Source organism: Talpa occidentalis, unplaced genomic scaffold, assembly GCF_014898055.3.
Source record: "Talpa occidentalis isolate TD23 unplaced genomic scaffold, MPIMG_talOcc4v2.1 talOcc4.5, whole genome shotgun sequence".
Lineage (NCBI taxonomy): Eukaryota > Metazoa > Chordata > Mammalia > Eulipotyphla > Talpidae > Talpa > Talpa occidentalis.
The window spans coordinates 65,455,586-65,476,535 of NW_023604861.1; the positions used below are offsets into that span (position 1 = coordinate 65,455,586).

At 43.6% G+C, this 20,950-nt stretch overlaps 1 protein-coding gene and 1 pseudogene across 2 annotated transcripts in view; both read right to left on the reverse strand.

Annotated features, from left to right (window-relative positions):
* Window positions 1-7,479, reverse strand: part of ZMYM2 (zinc finger MYM-type containing 2) — a 125,804-nt gene extending 118,325 nt beyond the window's left edge. Inside the window, exons 1-2 of one of the 2 annotated variants that reach the window (XM_037527367.2) lie at window positions 7,387-7,479; window positions 6,257-6,323 (exon numbers count right to left, since the gene is read on the reverse strand). The gene's annotated coding sequence lies outside the window, so the exon portion shown is untranslated. The remainder of the gene's footprint in view (window positions 1-6,256; window positions 6,324-7,386) is intronic. The other variant, XM_037527366.2, reaches the window with a different exon arrangement.
* A 12,851-nt stretch (window positions 7,480-20,330) lies between these two features.
* Window positions 20,331-20,663, reverse strand: LOC119258545 (protein CEBPZOS-like; annotated as a pseudogene).
* Between the last annotated feature and the right edge of the window lie 287 nt (window positions 20,664-20,950).

The window sequence follows — 20,950 nt, forward strand, 5'->3', positions numbered from 1 at the left end:
CCCCTGCACCTCTGGCCTACATCCCAGCTCTTGTATGCATAAATAAATCTTTTTAAAAATTTTTAAAAAGAAAAGAAATAGGTTTACTACAAATTTGTAATAGATCTTTCCCAAACTTTTTACTATATTGTGCTTTTATGTCTTTTCACATACAGTTTCTTATCTAGTTCTCACAAAAGCGCTCTGAATCCATTTTATAAAAAGAGAACATTAAAACTTAAAACAGGTTTAGAAACTTTGCAAAGCGTTTTACTTACTCCAAACCTAAAGCAGTTGATTCCACAAGAAAATCTATCACAACACACACACACATACAACTTTACCTCCCTCAACAAATCCTACAAGTTTTTAATACAGATTTACAATTAGTCCTATTTCTAGCAAATGTATCTTAATATTATAATTTTACTTTAATTTTAATGAGAATCACACTAAAATTTATCAGGATAAAAAGCTTTGAACTTTTTCAAGTTGAGACTAACAGATTATATTCATTTTAGGTGTATTTTTTTTTAACCTTTTAAACTTCAGCTTGACAAAAACAAATCTGACCTTCAAATTCTCTAGAAACACTATCAAGAAAAAATATCTAAAAGTCTCTAGAGAAGTAAGACAAACCTGTCCCTGACAGCCTATTAATATTAAAGAGAATGGCTGAAAATCTCTAACCAATTGGGTAACTCTTCAAGAAGGATAAATAAAATCAAATTAACATGCAATAATAATGAAACAAATGTGGAGTTGTTTTTTTTTTTTTTTATAGAGGCATGTTTTTCATTTATTTATTTGTTTGTTTTTTTGTTTTGTTTATACATGCACTGGGTACAGTCAGAAGCGCGGGAGGGTGAGAGAATTCACCAGAGCCAGAGTGAGGAGCAGAGCAGGCAGAAGGACCGAGGTACACTGCTGAGGGGAGCAGCGGGCGGCAGGAGAGGTCTGCGCGCCATGTGGGACCCTCCTTCAGTGGCCGGGGAGCAGCCGGGGATCGAACCGGCGCTGCAGAGGCTGCAGGCAGCTTCGCAACCCAGCGCTCAACCGCTGCGCCACCGGGGAGGCCCAAATGTGGAGTTTTTTAAACACTAAGCCTATTAAATATTCACTGTCTATTTACCCTAACATAGAAGTTTACACTTAAATTATTGCTTGAAATAGTAATCATACTTATAGGACATTGCTCAAATCAGCAAAAAGATTACTATGGGCCTCCCCGGTGGCACAGCGGGTTGAGCGCAGCGCTATGAAGCTGTCCGCAGCCTCTGCAGGGCGGGTTCGATTCCTGGCCAGCCAGGGAGATTCCCACATGACGTTGCAGACCTCTCCTGTCTTGCCCGCTGCTCCCCTCAGCAGTGTATTTTGGTCCTTCTGCCTGTTCTGCTCCCTGCTCTGCCTCTGGTGAATTCTCCTACCCTCCCGCGCCTTTGGCCTGTACCCTAGTGCTTGTATAAATTAATAAATCTTTTAAATAAATAAATAAATAAATAAAAATTTTTTGAAAAGATTATTACGAAGTTAAAAGTAAAATAGAACTGAGGTCCTCCCTGGTGGTGCAAGGGGTTAAGACGCAACCTGTAAAGCTGTCCCCCGCAGCCTCTGCAAATAAGCTGCAGTCTGATCCCAGGCCTGGCAGGGAGCAACCCACATGGCTCAGCAGACCTCTCCTGACTGCCCACTGCTCCCCTCAGCAGTGTATTTAGGTTGATCTGCCTGTCCTTTTCCCCTCTCTGTCTCTGGTGAATCCTCTCACCCCCCACACCTCTAGCTTGTACCCCAGCTCTTGTATGCATAAATAAATAAATCTTTAAAAAAAAAAAAGAGAGGAGTCTTGCTTCATTACCTCCTGTCATGAAAAGAGAAGAAAAAAAAAAACTGAAAAAAAAAAAAATCCTAAACTATTCATGTAATCAAGTGATTCTGTAAATCTCTTATAATTTTAAAATATATTTTAATGGTTTACAAAAATTTATTCTGCTGTTCCAAAGTGATTCATGTATGTGTAAAACTTGGTCCAAAAAACTAATATTTTTAAATATGCAATAAAACTACACTCTTTAAGGTAGCCAACTTGTTACTAAGTTAAGTGTTTGGGCTGGCCTTCATAATTGTTTTCCAATCTTGAATTCCAGAAACCTACAGTGATAAAGTAGCTTCTTTAAAAAAACAGGCTGTTCAATTCCACTCCTAGGTATTTACCCTAAGGACACAGAAACATCAATTTCAAAGAACACCTGCTCCCCTATGTTTATAGCAGCACTGTTTACAATAGCTAAGCTTTGGAAACCACCCAAATGCCCAAAAATAGATGACTGGATCAAGAAGATGTGGTACATATACACCATGGAATATTAGTCAGCATTCAAAAAAGATAAACACATGCAATTTGCAGCAGCATGGATGGCGCTGGAAGGGATCATGCTCAGCGAAATAAGCCAGAAAGAAAAAGAAAAATACCGGATGGTCTCACTCATAGCAGGAATCTAGAAAACTTAAATAAGAGACCAGGAAAATGAATTACTATAAGAAAGTGAAAATCAAAATCAACAAAAAACTATGAACCAGAGACACTCTATGGGGGGTGGGAGGCGGGGAGGGGAAGGATTGGGATCAAAATCAGGGGGTTGCAATTGTATGGGGAATATAAAAATAAAATTTATTTTAAAAAAATAAAAAAAACAAATAAATAAATAAAATTTAAAAAAAAAAAAAAAAAGGCTGTAGATACAGTAATTTATAACTCCAACAATGTAAAACAGAATTTTCTTGCTGGTATACAACCAAAAGAGTAAAATAAAAATAAAGTACTATAGTTACCCAGAGCCCCATAGTTTAAAATTAGATATCTCCAAGAAATCTGTCTCATTGATAACTTCATAAATCTTACATATTTGAGTTGTACATAAGTATTTTTAGATGTAAATAGTTCAAAAGTCCCATTCAGTTTAAATTCTATACTCTGATGGGAATAGAAGAAAATTAAACAATGGAAATCAAAAAATGGAAAATGCGTGGAGTGAAAGCAATCTACTTAGTTCCTCACTTAAAATGCCCAGCAAAAATACTATTCAAGAATCCAAAGGGACTGTGTCTAGGATTGCATTTCCTAAAAACATAACACAAGTTGAATATGTCAAAGGCTTCCTATAATAATTGTTACTCAATATATAGTTAATAACACTGTTAAAATGATGTAGACAGGTATGTTTAGAAAGAAAAAATATATTTAAAAAACTTGTAATTATACCGCACCTTTTGATAATAAAACTAGTGGTCCAGCATTTGATACTTAATTTCGTAAGAGTAAACAACTGACCATAAAGCATTCACTTTGTCTCAACTGCATTAAGTTTATGCATTTTTGTGCCTCAATAAGATGCAAACTTTACAATAAAATTTTAAGATTAACAGTATTATACAAAGATGATGTCATATTTATACAAAAGTTTGAAAAATTCAAGCCAACATGTTTATGATATCTGATTCAGGGTTGTCTTACCACATGAGGTACAAAAGTACAACCCATGAGATTACATAAAAGTAGAACATGAAAAACTAGGCTCCTCCCCAACTGTCTAACAGGATAGGTAGGTGAGAGATAAAAGAAATATATAATATTAAGGATACACTAAAGAAAGATGCCATAATATACAAAGTGTTCTTAATTATCAAAATACTACATAAATACATCAAAAAGCATCTAACGGGCCTCCCTGGTGGTGCAAGGGGTTAAGCACAGCACTGTGAAGCTATCCACAGCCTATGCAGCATGAATTTGATCCCCAGCCAGCCAGGGAGCTACCCACATGGTACAGCAGACCTCTCCTGTCTTGCCCGCTGCTCCCCTCAGCAGTGTATTTCAGTCAGTCTGCCTGCTCTGTTCCCCACTCTGGTGAATCCTCTCACCCTCTGCACCTCTGGCCTTTACCCCAGTTCCTGTATATATAAATAAATCTTTAAAACAAAACAAAACAAAGAGGATCTAACATTAAGTGCCAATAAATGCAAGTAAAATAAAGGACTTAAGTAAATGACAAATGTTGAGACAATTAAAAGTAAAATGACAGGGCCTCCCCGGTGGCGCAGCGGTTGAGCGCGGGGTTGTGAAACTGCCCGCAGCCTCGGCTGCACCGGTTCGATCCCCGAGTGCTCCCAGGCCACCGGAGGAGGGTCCCACATGGTGCGCAGACCTCTCCTGCCGCCCGCTGCTCCCCTCAGCAGTGTACTTCGGTCCTTCTGCCTGCTCTGCTCCCCACTCTGGCTCTGGTGAATTCTCTCACCCTCCCGCGCTTCTGACTGTACCCGGTGCTTGTATAAATAAATAAATAAATAAATAGATAAATAAATAAATAAATCTTTTTTAAAAATCTAGAAAAAAAAAAGTAAAATGACAATAATAAGTTGTCAAGTTATCTTCAACTTACAGTTTAGCATATGGCAACACCATTTGCTGGTGCTTTTAAGTAAATGAATTTTTAATTCTGAGCTAAATCACTAAGCAAAACAAAAATCGTAATTTGGTGTATTATTTGAAAAAAACCATGCTTTAATTAGTAAACATGTGTTGTTACAAAAATGTTTTGATTATACATTTTATATGTCCCTCATCTCTACCCACTAAAATTAAACAATTGTCAAATTTCCCATCAAAATCACAACTAAGAACAAAAAAAATCTGAGAAAGGTAACACATCTGTGAATATATGTGGTGCATCTGTTTGAAGGATCTGATTTTTAATCCATTATGTCTGAATGATCCAATGCCTAAAAAGAGCTTTAAACTTATCAGAGAAGTTACAGTCATTCAAGGCACAATATTTAGAAAGGTTGGAGATTCTAAAATATAAAAAGAGGGCATTATTTCTGATTCAAATAGACCCTGTTAGTTTTGAAATAAGGCAGTAAAATAATCAAATTGATAATTATGATTACATTCATTTTAGTTACTCAGTAAGGTTCATGAAATTTATATTTGTTTACACTATTCTCTATAAAAGGAATACCAGAGAAGATTATAACTTTGGGATACTACTGCCTGGATACCTACCTATTCCTCTTTCCACCTCTACAAACTGGGGGCTGGGGGGAACAACAGACATTCCTACATTAGTGGATTTCCATGAGGATTAAATTAATACATGTTAAAAATTAGTTTGGACATATACTGATAATTTTAGAATGTAAATACATTCTAAATATAATGAGATTCAGTATATGATTCTCACTCATGAATTTTTAATTTTCTATAAGAAACCTTTTCTTAAAACTTAGCTTAAAATTGAGCTGGCACACAATTAGGACAATACAGGCTACTTTTATTACTCGCAGGTTAGTTGTGAAGATTTAAAGAAATAAAGCTTAAAAGTGTTCTGTTTGTGTTTAGAATGCTGTGTATTTAATAAAAATTTGTCCTCACACCATCTTCACAACCACTATTCAGCAGACACTCATCATCAATTAACTTTCTTTTGACCCATTTAGGACTTAATATTTAAGCACAATTACTATTGAGTTACATATGTGACCCACAAAGTTACAATATCACTGTCAATGGGCTAAAGAGACACAATGTATCCAGAGCACTAACTTCACGATATTTTGTAACTAATTTCAATTGCGGGAAATTTTGACTGGTTATCTTCATCTCACTGTCCATCACATTACTGACTGCCATAAAAATCAACAAACTGCAAGTATTCTCATATGAAGAGTAGAGGATGGATACTAGAGTAGATTTTATGCTCTTTCCTAAGAAAGGACACAAAAGCGATCTACAAAGTAATGAACCCTAAGTATCAAAATTTGTATTTCAACTCAGACACAAACAAAAATGGTCCTTTCCATATCTCCAAACCGTTCCATCAATTACCCATTCTAAAGGAGGAAAAAGTTAAAGATGGTCGCAAAGGCAAAACATTTTAAAACGAAATAACTTCAATTCCCACTTTGGAACTCTAGAGGGCACCAGAAATATGCCCTCCCTCGCACCACCCCTCCTCCCCGGTAACGTGAGCAGCTGCTGGAGCCAGTGGGCTGGTTGCTGAGGTTGGTATTGCAGCAAAAGAGATGTCTGCAGCGGTGGAAACAGCAGCGCCCACTCCCAGCTGCCTCACCAGCCATTACCCGGGCTTCGCCCCGGGGGCAGCTGCCACCCAAGGGAAAGCTCCTCCCCCTAAAAACAACAGACACAGATAAATCCCTGGGCTGAACCCCTCAGTCTGACAACGTCCTTTAAAAGCAATATTAATAGGGGCAAAGTACTCACCGTGGGTGTTTTCCTCCTCACTTGATACCAAACATGCACCAGATAGGACTGAAAGCGATTCCAGATCCTGGAAAAGAGGAAAAATGAAAAATGGATCAAGAACATCGACACAGGTGAGAGCCAAAAGCACTTCCCACCAGAAGGAGGCAGAGAACATAGGAGGTCAAGGAGGTTCGGGCCTTCCATTATTTCCCAACCTGCAAACACCCCCTTCATGCCTAAAGTGGAGCAAAGGGCATAATATATACATTGGGAACAAAACCCACGTGAAAACGAAAATTTTGAGGGAGGAGACTGGAGAACACCAACCCTGCGCCCGAGAAGGGGGAAGGGCAAGCGCTGCCTCGACGCCAGAAGGAACTGTGTTCACTAATAAATCTGCCCTCGCAGCATCACCGCCGGCGCCCGGGCCCGCGTGCGGAGCTGAGGGGCACCCGCCGCCCGCGGGGCCGGGGGGCCGGCTATCTGCCCCCAGCAGTTGCCCTGGGCCCGAGACTTGCCCCCCCTCCGCAGTCGGCGACCGGCAGCGCTGCCTCCCGTCCGCCATTAGAGACTCAGCCAAACAATACGTGAGGAGCAGGAGCGCGCAGCGGAGCGGCAGGAAGGGGACGAGCGAGGGGAGAGTCGGTGAGGGGAGCGGCAGATACCTGGACCCGAGGAGCGGGGGCGCGGGGGCCACGGCCCGGGGTGGAGGCGCAGCCCGGGAGCGGGAGACCCCCAGGGGCCCCTCCCCCGCGCACCCCCCCGCGGGAAGAAAGGAAAGGGACCCCGCGACCTCCCGCCGGCCCGGCCCGGCCGCCCGGCCCCGCGCGACCCCCGCCGCCGCCGCGCCGCCTCACCCGGCCCGCCCGGACGCGCCCTCGCTCTCGCGGCCCCGCGGGCCGCCCCCGAAGGCGCCCGCGACATGCGCGGCGCCCAGAGCGGCCCCCGAGGCCCCGGCGCGCAGCGGCGACGGCGGCCGCGGCGCGGAGCCCTAATCCCGGGCCGGTGGGAGGCTCCGGAGGCTGCCCTCACCCATCTCCGCCTCCCGGTCGCCTCCGCCTCCGCCTCCTCCTCCGGAGGCTGCGCCGCTCCCAGCCACCCCCACTCTCGGCGGACTGGACGGGGAAGACGGCGGGGAGAAGCCTCACCCGGTGCTGGCTGCGGCTCCGCGGAACGAACCTCCCCTCCCCCGACCCACCCCCCTTCTGCAGCGCGCACAACTCCGCTCGGTCCAGTCCCGGCTTTAGCGCTGGTGAGCAGGGGGAGGCGGAGGCGGCGGCGCGGCCGAGCCCCGGGAGGCCCCGCCCTCCGAGCCCCCATTGGCCGGCGGGAGGGCGGGCCGGGGCGCCTCGGGCGCGGCCATTGGCCACACTCGCCTTCCGTCAGGCCCTCCGCTCCCCGAGGGGGGCGGCCCGACAGGCCGTCCATCAGACGCGGCCCCACCCCCGGCGCCTCCACTCCCCACCCCGCTCGGCCGGCGGGCGAGTCCCCGCCCCTCCCCACCTCGCTCCCGCCTCCCGCCCCGCCCCCGCCGCCACCCCGGGGCCCGTCAGGGTCAGGCGGCCCGAGTTTCGTAGCCGGCTGCGCCCGCCAGGGGCTGGGTCCCCGGGGGGCCGGGGCCTCTCCGGGGCCCGCGATGGCCCGAGCGACTGGGGCCGGGGCCGCCCGCCGTGCTCGGGCCTGGGCGTCTAGGCCGCCGCCGCCGCCGCGCCTCCAAACGACCCGCCCGAGGAGAGACGCGACCTCGATGCCCCCAACGCCTTCGCTGTCCTGTGCCTTGAAGGCCCCGCGAGGGCCCGGGCCGGGCAGGGGCAGCCGCGGAGCGAAGCGGGAGGCCGGGGCCGCGGTGCAGTGGGTTCCCGAATGTTCTGAGGGCAGCGGCGGCCTTGCCACCCGCGCCTCGCCCCCGTGGGGACCCGTTCCCCCCACCTCCCGTCATGGCCTCAGGAGGAGACGACGTCCTCCATTTTGTCGGGGCTGCTGTGGGGACTTGGGACCAATTCAAAGCCAAACCCCCGCGGGGGCTGGGGGGCTGGGGACCTTGCCCACGGGACACCCCCACTGGGCTCCACCATTCGGCCGAGGGGACATTCCCTGCTCCCATCGTCTGCGTCCCAGGGGCCGCGGGGGGCAGGCGCGACGGTGGACAGATCCGGACGCCGTCCCCCGCCTCCATCAACCAAGATGGAGGAAGCTGCGGGCTCCCCTGGAGCTGGGCTCCCGCTTGTGGAAGGGCTGGGGGCTCCCCGGGGTGTGCCCCCGGCGCTGCCGCCATCCTCCTCCGCAGCCTCGTCGCCGCGCTCCCCTGGCTTCTACCCAGCCTCCCACCGCCTTCCACCATCTCCTGGTCCTCAACGGTGGCTGCGGCTCCCACTCCACAGTCGGCCCCATGGCTTCGCCCGACCCGGGCCCGTCCCGCCGCGGGGGGCGCTGCCCGGGGGCCGTGCCGCAGAAGCCGCATCGACGCCGGGGCTTCTCTTTTGTTCCTCGTCTACACACACCCACGTCTGGGGCGGACGTCAGGGCACTGTGCGATTTCCCCGGTTCCACGTCCACATGAAAGAAAGGCCTCTCGCGTCTCACCCAGCGGCCGTCAGTGGGATGGCAACGGATGGCGTTGGGGAGACCATCGCTTGGATAAATTAGAGCTCAAGGTCATGATGCCCAACACGACTGCCTATTAAAGAGTGCACGAGTGATGCTACCCCTTAATGTTCGAGGCGATGAGGAACGTGAGGTTCTTAAGGAAGCGCATCTTGAAAACAACGTTAAACTAATTAGAGACGGCACTTACGGAGCACAAGCTAGTAGAAATCGGCATTCATTCATTATAAATTAAAGAATCACGTCATTCTTCCACCTAGCACTTAAGGCAATATAGGCTATTTATTTAAATTGAGGCATGGCCAACATGGAGTTAACCCAGCTTCCTAAAAATAGTACCGCTTTTACTTTTCAGCAAACTTTTGATTTCATCATTGTACAATTTTTCAGTTTTCAACGCACCGAGGTATCCTCGTGCCACAGCAGTCGCTTCTATTCGTTGAGCTTGTGTAGTTCATTTATACTTAGAAGGCTTGAGAAAGATGCTTCCAAATAAACTCTTCCATAGACTTAAATGATAGCTTGGATTGCCACATGCTCTTCAACTTGAGCAAGTTCTATAGTTTACTCATTCCCTGGTATATTGCCCCTTCATAATTAGGGATCATGTGAACTGAGAGTTTAGAAGGGGGAGGGGAGGTTGTGTCATAATTTAAGTAAAAATTACACTTAACTTTATTTTTTAAAAAGATTTCTTTCTTTATGCAAGCACTGGGATACAGGCCAGAGGCGTGGGGGCGGGGTGGGGAGGTGAGAGAATTCACTTCACCGGAGACAGAGCCGGGAGCAGAACAGGCAGAAGGACGGAAATACACTGCTGAGAGGAGCAGCCGGCAAGACAGGAGAGGTCTGCCGGCCCTGTGGGAATCTCCCTGGCTGGCCGGGATTCAAACCAGCGCCGCAGAGGCTGCGGACAGCTTCACAGCGCTGCACTCAACCCGCTGCACCACCGGGGGCGCCCAAAACTTACACTTAATTTTGTACGAAATAGCTTTAAAATAAATGTCTGAATGTTCGTGACGGCATTCATCATTCCCAGAAGGTAGGGACAAACCGAAATGGCCATCAACTGATGAATGCATAAACAAAACATGGTATATCCATGCAATGGAATATTACTCAGCTGTCACAAGGAATAAAGTTCTGATACATGCCACAACATGGATGGACCTTGAAGACATTACACTAAGTGAAAGAATTCCATATACCATGCCCTGGAAGGAGAATCCCCCTTTCTCTCGCCTTGCAGTCATCTCATGCCGACAGGAAAGACCACACACACATTGTAAGATTTCATTTCTGTGAGTTGTCCAGGCCAGACAAATCTGTGGACTCAGAATGGAAATTACTGGTTGCTTAGGTCTGAGCAAGGTGCAGAGTGCTAGCCAAAAGTGTAGGAAGTTTGTATTGTGTTGAAATGGATTGTGCTATTGTAGTGGACAACTGTGAATATACTAGTAACCATTGAGTCTGTGTGGGTGAGCCTTAGGGCATGGAATTATAACTCAATAAAGCTGTTACTAAAAATGTGAGTGTGGAGTTACACTGCACTCGTCGCAAAGGCATACATACTAAGGTTTGTAGGAAAGTAGCAAGGAGACTTGAACAGAGAAGACTTGCATTTCAAATATTTGTTTGGCCACTCAAAACCTTGAGCAGGTTACCTTCTCTCTGAGCTGCGGTTTCATCATTTATAAACAAAAGTAATCGGTGTTATTATAAGGACCAAATAACTTCTGTAGATAACAATTCCAGGCTCTAGAGGTTTTTTGGTTTTTGGTTTTTGGTTTTTTTGAGGGGGGGCTGGGGGCTGGACAGAGAGTCAATGCTCATAGGAATGAAAAAGATAATCCCCACACTTGGCAAGACCTCAAAAACTTGTTAGTTGTTTTTATTGTTAATACTTGACCGAGTGGAGTATTAGAAACACTCTTTATAAGTTTGAGAGGAACAGAAACATTGATATCTCCTCCACAAGTCATGTGAATAAATTCACATGATCTAAAGGATAAGTGAAAAAGGATAAGTAAAGGGTAAGTAAAAAGACGGGATGATATCGAAACTGAGGGTCGTATAGAATGAATCACAGGTTGAAAACCCCAATTTAAAAATGGAGATTTAAGTTGCCCCTCTTCCAAAGTATATGAAACACTTACTCATTCCTAACAGCATGTTTTGTGCTTTATGAAACTAATGAAGCTGATTAATAACGTCTCTGGAAAAACCTTTGATGATTTGGAAGAGAATGTAGAGTTGAAGTTGACACTAATTCCACCATTTGTTAGTTATGTGACTCTACACCTTTTTAAGCCCGGGTTCTTCCTCCATAAAACAAGGGAATTCTATGTACTGTGCCCTGGAAGGAAAATCCCCCTTCTCTCACCTTACAGTCATCTCATGCGGAAGCCTCCAAGCAACCCTTTCTCACGTTTCCAGCTAATGGCGAACACTCACTTCCGCTCAGTTCCTAGGCTTTATTATTAAATAGTAAAATATGTCTGCCATTACGCTCTAACACAGATTGCTCTTCACTCCCCATGACCTGGTTCACACTGGAGAAAGGGGATTCATCATGTTCCTCATTTTCTCTCCCAGCAGCATTGCCCGCGCACCTACCTTCTAGATGTTAGAGGTATTCACTGGAAAATAGAAGTAAAATTGCGAAAAGAAAATTATCCTAAATGATTAGGGAGGTCTTTTTCACAATTAAATGCCTGGATATTATGCAAGGCAACAGTGGAAACAATGATTCCAGGCATTATTTAAAGGTTCCCAGTTAAGGGTTCCTTATATTTTCAACTATTGATGTTGGTGTTTCTGTGCAAGGTAGTTATTCTTTAAGAGATTAAAACATAAAATTAAGCAGATTTAACAGTTTTGAATTTATATTTTAAAATACTTTTTCCTACTTCCATGGGTATTATTCATACGCAGTGACAGAAAACAAGCAAACCAAAAACCACACTGGAAAAGCACAAAGGCTAAAATCTCACCAGTGATCATTGTACCCAAGGATGACTGTTTTGGCCTTTTCTAACAGGCCTTGCATTGTAGAGCGATTTTAGCTTCACAGCCATGTTGAGCAAAAAGTGTAAAGATTTCCCCTATATACTCCCCACTACCATATAAGCGTAGCCTCCCCTACCAGCAACATCACCCACAGAGCGATACATTTGTTACAATACACCAACCTGCACTGACACCTCACACCCTTCCCAAGTCCATAGGTAACAAGGTCATTCTTGGTGTACAGGCCTTGAGTTTTTGGCAAATGTATACTGTTATATAGAACACTTTCAAGCCCTAAAAATCCTCTGTGCTCCACCTTTTTACCCTTCCTCTCACCTTCCCCGCCCTCCCCGCCCCCACTCCTAGCAACCATCTGTGGTTTTGCTTTTTCCAGAATGTCATATAGTTGGCATCATACAATGCATAGGCTTTTCAGATTGGCCTCTTTCACTTAGTCATGTGCATTTAACATTCCTCCATGTCTTTACTGATTTGCTAGATCGTTGCTTTTGAGCGCTGGGTAATTTTCATCATCTAGATGCACCACAGCCTTATCCACTCATCTGGTGAGGGACATCTTGGTTGTTTCCACATTTGGGCAACTATGAATAAAACTGCTCTAAGTATCCACGTTCAGGTTTCTGTACAGACATACATTTTCAACTTATTTGGATAGACACCAAGGAGCACGATTGCCAGAATTTCGTTTTGTAAGAAACTGCAAGATTGCCTTCCAGAGTCAAATTTTGCGTTTCCACCAGTAAAGAATGAGATTTTCCGACAGCCTCACCAGCACTTGTCATTTGTGGTTTTCACCATTCTAATGGTGGGTAGTAATATCTCGTTATTAACATTTAGAAAATATCAATGTTTCCTCATTTATGTTTGCACACAATGTTTTTCAAACACTTCTATCTCCTGCAAGGACTATGTCTTGAAAATGTTTTATTTATGTGGACTAGAAGTGAATAAGAGATTGTGCACAGGACTGGTGATATCTAGAAGTGTGGTCATTGAGAACAGGTTTGCATCTTTGTTTGGCTCTTGTCAGATAAGTGAAATGAAAGATAAATAAATAGACAGCAGCCCTTCTGTGTGACAGCAAAGTGCAAAGGCTAGAACATTGCCAATAATCAGTGTTCTTGGCCTTTTCTAACAGACTTTATATTTTAGAGCAACTTTAGGCTCACAGCCACGTTGAGCAGAAAGTACAAATGTATCTATACAGGTGTTCCTCTTCACCATCCTTCTCCCTTCAGCAGCTCTCCTGCCTACCTGTGACTTTGTGGGCGTTTCTCTTCACCAAACTTGCCCCTCTGCAAAGGGGCAGAGGCAGCTCACCTGCCAAAGCTGCCCGCCTGTGACTAGGCAGATCACTCTTAGCAACTTATCTCTTTCGGGGCAGCTCTTTCTGCCAACTTCTGTCTATGCAAGCGTCCATTAGTCTTCTCTCCGTCTTTTACAATAAGCCTGCCTTTTTGGATGTATAAATAAATAAATAAACAAGCAAACAAATAAATAAATAAAGGATTTAAGAAGAGACTCATACACTGTAGGATAACAGGTAGCTACCAATAAGAATTACCTTTGGCTTCCCTCTACCCCTTGAACATGGGGAGAAGTCAAATCCAAGAATCACCCATGGAAAAGTGTCATCACACTCATAACAGATACGGAGGTAAAAAGACTAGGCAGTTATATTCAACACCACCAAATGTGGAAAATATTTTTGAGATGCAATGTCTATAGTGGGATGGAACTGCTGTTACATCTAATCATCATCCCTTAAATGGAACAAAGAACAAAGGTTTGTAATACAAGTTAGCTCAGTTATCAAGCTTTATAACACCAAAAAATCTTATTAACTAATGCTTAGAGGTGTTAACAAAAATTAGCCATTGTTACTGGCATAGTGTAGACGTTTTATTAAGATTCTGTTCATTCATCCCATAAATATTGAATGTCTCTGTTATGACAGATATTACGATAATTGCTAGGAATATAACAGCGAATAAGGGATTAGACTAGACAGGGCCAGCAAGTGGGGAATCGACAAAGCAAATAAAATAATTGCGGTTGAATGCTAGGAAGCGTTGACCTCCAACAAACAAGTAACCGGTTATTTGACCAGCATGTTGGGTTATTCAGAAACAGCAACAAAAAGCAATTTGGAAAAAACTTTTTTTGATTACTTAGCTTCACCAAAACACACTCACACTGGCCCAGAACAAAGAAAGAAGATTTCCTATTTGGATTTTACAGGGAGTGACTCCACTCGCAACATGGTGCTATAGAGAGGGTGGGATCACCCTCATCGGTGGAAAAAACTAGTAAAAAAAAACAAAAAAAAAAACAATGGCTCATCGGGACTCCAGATGCTGGGACTCTTCTATAGTGTCCCAAGGCTTTCCCACAGAGCTCCTGAACTAAGGTTGGTGGCCACTAAGAAGAAGGAGCAAGAAGGAGTGAAGGGGAGCATGTCTGGGCTGGGTTGGGGGTCACCACCCAAGCCACGATGGAGGCAATGTTGTGAAATACCCTGGAGGAGCTATGCTGATACGTAAATGGACGAAGGTCCTATGTGGGGCAGTGGGAACTGGGTGGGCTCAGATCCGGGAAGCTGGGAACTCCAAGGTCAGTGCGGACACGCCAGCTCCCTCCTCTCTCAAATCTGGGAGGAGAGCAAAGAGAAGCCAGGCAGAGCCAGGCTGGGCTCCATAAAAAGCCCTGTGGTAGAGAAAAAGACTTGGAGATAACTCACAAATCCTCTGGGAAAGGAAACAAATGGTGAGCAGGTATTGCAGATCTGCAAAAGCAGCAGCAGAGGCAGGGGCAGGGCCGAAGGCCATTGCGGCGGCCATAGCGACAAGTGGGCACACGCCCGCCAGCCAGCCGCACGTGCAGCGCCGCCTTCTGGCCAAGTGCAAATCAGTCCCAGAGCGGGAGCCGGCCGGGCCACACCGAGAGACTCCCGTTTCATAGAGCACAACCCTCAGCGGAAAAGAGCAGCGGGGAGGCCAGGTAGGAAGTTGACAAAACCTCAGTACAGACTACACTTTGCTGTGGCATGAAAGAAGAGGAGCTAAAGATAACCGACTTCACTCCTCAAACTGTGATAGAGTATTAAAGCCCAGACTCCCCTCCTGTCCTTACCTCGCGCCCCCCCACCCCAAACACAAAGAGAGAGAGAGAGAGAGAGAGAGAGAGAGAGAGAGAGAGGGAGGGAGGGAGGGAGAGAGGCGCTAAGGCAGCATACATGCCTATGAAGAAGGAATATCTGAAGGAGCACAAGATGGAAAAGCAGAAAGTGAGAAGGCCAGAAGTCCTGGGACAAATATAAAGGATACAGAAATAGAGGACTTATCAGACAAAGACTTCAAAACAACAATATCCAAAATTCTGAAAGAACTTTTGGAAGGTCAGTTAAAGGGAGATAAGCAGGTGGAAGATCTCAGAAAAGAGATCTAGGAATAAAGAGAGGTCTTCACCCAAGAGATTGAATACATAAAAACATCACTAAAAGACGCTGAGTGAAATTCAGACAAATTTAGAAAGCACTTTAAATAGAATTAGACTGGCCGAAGAAACAATTTCAGATGTGGAAGACTCAAATGAACAAACCACCTGTTTAGAAGGAGAGAAAATCAAGATAAAAGACAAACGAAGGAACTCAGGGAGAACTGTCAGACTCAATTAGAAGAGGAAGCCAGAGAATAATGAAGATTTGAGGAGGCTAAGAGAAATAAATGGGAGCAGACATCCTATTCAAAAGAATAATTTCTGAGGATTTCCCAAACCTCAAGAATGAATTGAATATGGATGTCCAGGAAGCAGGGAGAACACCCAAATTCTCAAAGGCAAAGAGACCTACACCTAACACATCATGCCAAACTATCAAAAAAATCAAAGATAAACAAAAATATGGCAGGAGTTAAGAGGAGGGAGGGAATAGCTTACAAAGCTCCCTAATTAGGAATTGCCTGGACTTTCAACCAGACACTCTCCAGGCAAGAAGGGAGTGGAGGGAAGTGTTCACAATCCTAAAAGACAAGAACTGCTGGCCAAGGCTTCTCTATCCCGCAAAATTATCATTCAAGGGTGAAGATGAAATAAAGGTTTTCCCAGGCAAACAGAGGCTAAGAGAGACCTGCTCATCATGAAATGTGGAAGGAAATTCTTCCTCAAGAAAAGAAAAAGTTAAACGCAAATTCCTGAGGCAAATGTCAATAGCAATGTAGCACCAGGACTATGAGCTAGAATGCTATGCGGTCTCCAAAGAGGAAATGCAAATGGCCAACAGGCGTATGAAAAAATGTTCAACATCTCTTATAATCAGGGAAATACAAATCAAAACCACACGGAGATACCACCTTACACCAGTGAGAATGGCACATATCAATAAAACAAGCAACAACAAATGTTGGCGAGGATGCAGTGAAAAAGGAACCCTCCTACATAGCTGGTGGGAATGCAAACTGGTCCAACCACTGTGGAAAGCTGTCTGGAGGTTCCTCAGTCTACTACAAATGGAGATATCATACGATCCGGCAATTCCACTACAAGGGATCTACCCAAAGGACACAAAAACAGTGATTCCAAAGAGCACCTGCACACCTATGTTTATTGCAGCACTAATTACAATAGGTAAAACCTGGAAACAACCCAAATGCCCCAAAATAGATGACTGGATCAAGAAGATATGGCACATGTGCACAATGGAATATTATTCAGCAATCAAAAAAGATAAACTCATGCCATTAGAAGCAATGTGGATGGAGCTAGAAGGAATTATGCTCAGTGAAATAAGCCAGAAGGAGAAAGAAAAATATCGGATGATTTCACTTATAACAGGAATATAGGGGAACCAAATAAGACATCAGTGTGAAAAAAAAAATAACAGGACAAAGCACAACAAAGCAAAAACAGGCAATTATAAATCAGAGACATACTGCAGGGGAGGAGGAGGGAGAGGGATGAGAGGAAGGGAGGGAGGAGCACAGGGGACTGTAGTGATGGTGCACGGGTGCCTTGGGGAAGGAAATTCTATGGGGACTCAATCTGAGGAGGTGGGGGGAAGCAAATATTGTTTAAAAAAATTAAAAAAAAGATAAATGCTAAAAAGTAAATAAATAATAAAAAGGGAATATGGAAAAAAAGAAATAAAAAGAATACTGTGCAGTAACAATAAAACTCTGAGGGGCAGAAAGAAATGGATAGAATGTACATAGTCAAATCGCAGAGGGCAGACACCAGCTCATAAAGGACTTAAGACGCACAAATTTAACTAACACACTCCCCACAGAGAACCACTAACCAAAAACCAGAATGGAGATCCACAGACCAAAAAAAGCAAAGAAATTGATAGAAATACTAAAGAAAGTCATGCAGAAGGAGCGGCGAAACAAATGGAAAAAGAAAATATTTTATTTCTCCCACAGAGAAATAAAACAATCAAAAATCAAAACCATAATGACTGATAGTAAACAGTTCATATCAACAATCCCCTTCACTAATCTAAATTCACCGATAAAAAGACACAAGGTGGGTGAAAACTTTCAGCCTTCCATACTTTGCTTACAAAAGGCCCATTTAAAAGGAAAGTCAAAAACCAACTAAAAACAGCAAGTTGGAATAAGCTCATATGTGCTAATATCTCAAAGAGTAGAGGAGGAACTGCTATTCTCCTATCAGGTAAACCAGACTTTTATTTTTTTTAAAGATTTATTTAACCATGCATACAAGAGCTGGGGTAAAGGCCAGAGGTGGGGGGGGGTGGTGGTGAGAGGATTCACCAGAGACAGAGTGGGGAACAGAAAAGGCAGATAGACTGAAGTCCACTGCTGAGGGAAGCAGCGGGCAAGCCAGGAGAGGTCTGCTGCACCATGTGGGTTGCCCCCTGGCAGGCCGGGGATCGAACTCATGCTGCAGAGGCTGTGGTGAGCTTCATAGGTTGCGTCTTAACCCCTGAGCCACCAGGGAGGCCCCTAAACCAGACTTTTGACTAAAACAGGTAGTCAGGGACAAAGATGGACACTGTAGAACGATCAAGGGAATGATTCACCAAGAAGACATACCTGTTATTAATATTTACACACCTAATGAAAGAGCACCTAGTTACACAAAGCAACAATTAACAGACTAAAACAGCATAGCAACAAAAATACAATCATTGCTGGAGAACTCAATGCGCCACTGACACGAAGACAGAAAATTAGCAAAGAAATAAAGACCTTAAATGAAGTTTTCAGAACAGTTGGATTTATTTATTATTTTCATAATCACAGTTTTATTTATTTATTTATTTATTTATTTATTTATTTATTTATTTATTTATTATAGGAGCTTTCCATCCTAAAAGAAATGAACTCACTACTCTTCTGGTGAACATGGAACATTCTCAAGAATACTAGGACATTTTCTCAGAAAATACACAAAAAGACAAATGATATGTAGCATCTTTATAAATCTAGAAATTAACCAAAAGGAATCCTGGAATTAACCAAAACATGTGGAGAATGGGGAAAAAAAAGCAAACACCCAAACACTTCTGAGTTTCTCCCAAGCCAAAAAAGAAATCAAAGGAGACACCAAAGAGCATCTAGAGACCGATGAAAGTGGGAGACAAGCAACCAGACTCTATGGGATGCTCTAAAAGCAGTACTACGTGGAAAGTTTATAGTAACACGAGCACACATTAAAAAAAGACAGAAAAAACTCAAAAGTTGAACCCTGTAGCTGAAGGAACTAAGTTGAGCAAAACCACCCCCCCCCAAAAAACAAACAAACAAACAAAAAAAACCAGTAGAAGGAGACAAGAGAACATCAAGCAGAAATAAATGAAATAGAAAACAAAAAGGCAGTCCAAAAGATCAGTGAAACCAAGAAAGAGCTGGTTCTTTGAAAAAGTAAACAAGATCGGCAAGACATTAGCTAGGCTTACGAGGAAAAGAAGAAAGAAAATCCAAAGTAACAGAAACAGAAATGAAAGAGTTGAAATACAAAATATATTGCAGAAGTACATGGGACGATAAAAACCTATTACAAAAGTCTCTATGCAAACAAAACGGGCAACCCAGAAGAAGTGGAAAAATTTGTAGACCCATGCAACCGTCCAAGATTTCACCAGGATGAAATAGAGAGCATTAAACAGTCCAATCACAAGTGCTAATTGAAAGAGTAGTAAAAAGTCTCCCAAACAACAAAAGCCTACACCAGAGGGTTTCACCGGTGAATTCTACCAAGCTTTCAAAGACGGTCCAACACCTATCCTACTGAAACTCTTCCAAGAAATCAAAGAGGGAGGAAACATCTCCAAGACATTCTACGATTCTGCCAACCCAAAGAAAGACAGTAGAAGAGAGGAAAACTACAGACCCATATCCCTGATCAGCTTTGGTGCAAAAATCCTCAACATAGTCCTAGCAAATTGAACACAGCAACATATCAAGAGACTCATCCACCAAGTAGGCTTCATCCCAGAGGTGCACGGCTGGTTCAACATATGCAAAAAGTCAGTGTCATTCACCAGATCAACAAAAAGGGACCAAAAAAAAGCACATGATCATTTCAGTAGACGCCAGAAAAACATTTGACAAGATCCAACATCCATTTAGGATAAAAACACTCAAAAAATGGGAATAAGTCAAACTTATCTAACATTCTAAAAACCACATCATGACAGACCCACGGCCAACATCATACTCAATGGTGAGAAGTTGAATGTATTCCCACTAAGATCAGGTACAAGACAGGGAAGTCCACCGTCACCCGCTGTTATTCAACATAGCACTGGAAGTCCAAGCTGAAGCAAGCAGGTAAGAAAAAGGCATAAAAGGAATACACATTGGGAAAGAAGAATTCAAACTGTCACTGTTTGCAGAAGACATGTTCATATACTTTGAGAAACCTAAAGGCTCTTCTGGAAATATTAAAGTGGCAGGATACGAAATCAGCACACAAAAATCAGTGACATTTTTCGATTCAAACAATGGAATACAGTCCTGTTTACAGTCACTCCAAAAAAATGAAATACCCAGGAGTAAACTGAACAAAGTAGGGGAAGCACCTGTAGATTGAAAACTATTAAACCTGTTGAAGGAAATAAAAGAAGCCATAAAGAAATGGAAAGACATCCATGTTCTTGGGTTAGTAGGGGTAAAATCATTAACATGGCGATATTACCCAAGGCTTTTTACAGATTCAATACAATATGTACCAGAGACTTTTTTCAAGGAAATAGAACAAACAATTATAAAATTTACAGAGCCTATTTAAAGGCTCTGAATAGCTAAACCATTTCTTTTTTTCCCCCTAATTTGAAATGTTTATTCAGAATTACAAATAAGTTTTTAAGGAGAAACACTTTATTTCGAGTAGCATAAACATAAACTCATTAGTAACAAAACAAGCATACATTCAACCAATTTGTTCACAGTCCAAAAGATAAAACTTCTGACTTTGCTGAAATTTACACTTTACCTTAAATTATTCCAAAATCCATCCATGTCAACTTTGGGATTTTAATCTTGCCTGATTCTGTGAAATAGGGTAAACTTTTATTAGTGGCCAAATTCATAATTTTACCGTTCAGCCATTTTTCTTGATCTCGCTAGAATTCCATACATTCCCAACTGCTCAATGGACTTGTAATAAACTTCCAAGATAAGGGAAATTTTTTGTCCATTGTTTGCCTGAAATCTTGGCTTGTGTTCATCTTATTCAACAAAAGGTAAACTGCAAGAACACTTGCAAGTTCTGCTACTAAACCTCCTTTAAAGATCCTCTCTGCCAATGGTTGCACAGTGCAAGCCATCCCGTGGTGTGGACAGGTTATCACATATCTTGACTTCAAACTGCATCACACAGCAACAGTAATCACAACAGTGTGGTACTGGAGCAAAAACAGAAACGCAGATGATGGAGTGGAATTGGAAGCCCAGAGATGTGGCCATTTAACCTTGACAAAGGAGCTATAGCCATACAATGGAGAAAAGTACCCTCTTTTTTTTTTTTTTTTTTTAAAGATTTATTTATTTATACAAGCACTGGGTACAGTCAGAAGCGCGGGAGGGTGAGAGAATTCACCAGAGCCAGAGTGGG